Below are 983 nucleotides of genomic sequence, written 5' to 3'. Positions count from 1 at the left end.
GGTTAAGCGACTGCCTTCGGCTCAGGTCATGATCCTGGAGTCCCTGGATCGAGTGCCGCATCGGGCTCCCTGCTCGGCAGGGAGCCTGCTTCTCCCTCTGACTCTCCCCCCTCTCATGTGCTCTCTCTCTCATTCTCTCTCTCTCAAATAAATAAAATAAAATAAAATCTTTAAAAAAAACAGCAACAGTTTGAATTCCTGAGTATTTGATATCAAATTTAAAAACATTTGACTGACCACATATTATGACAGGAAAGAGAAAATTATGAAATTTAAATTTATTATTAAATTTAAAATAATTTCTCAAGACATAGTTATGCTACATAGTTTATAAAAAATTCTTAACAGAATTCTAATATGGCCTCCCAAATTTCTAGTTCCTGGCCTATTTGCTTTTAGGTAAGAGGGTAGAAAAACCAAGCTGTCATAGGCTTTTCACTAGTAAAGCACTTGGGAGTTTCTTAAAAGATCAGAGGGAGATGGGGTACCTGAGTGGCTCAGTCCATTAAGCCTCCGCCTTTGGCTCAGGTCGTGACCCTGGGGTCCTGGGATCAAGCCCCATATCAAGGGCTCTCTGCTCAGCAGGGAGTCTGCTTCTCCCTCTCCCTCTGCCGCTCCCCACTTTCCCCCCTCCCTCCCCCCCACTCATGCTCTCTCTCTCTCTCTCTCTCTCTCGAGCAGAGCGCGTGTGCTCTTTCAAATAAATAAAATCTTTTTTTTTTTAAGATTTTATTTATTTATTTGACAGAGATAGAGAGACAGCGAGAGCAGGAACACAAGCAGGGGGAGGGGCAGAGGGAGAAGTAGGCTTCCCACCAAGCAGGGAGCCCGATGTGGGACTCGATCCCAGGACCCTGGGATCATGACCCGAGCCGAAGGCAGACGCTTAACGACTAAGCCACCCAGGCGCCCCTCAAATAAATAAAATCTTAAAAAAAAAAAAAGATCAGAGGAAGAAAAAGTCTCAGAAATATATATATCTG

The sequence above is a fragment of the Mirounga leonina genome, unplaced genomic scaffold, assembly GCF_011800145.1.
Source record: "Mirounga leonina isolate KUSES-001 unplaced genomic scaffold, KU_Mleo_1.0 Mir_200, whole genome shotgun sequence".
NCBI lineage: Eukaryota > Metazoa > Chordata > Mammalia > Carnivora > Phocidae > Mirounga > Mirounga leonina.
Note: the sequence above shows the minus strand (reverse complement) of the source record.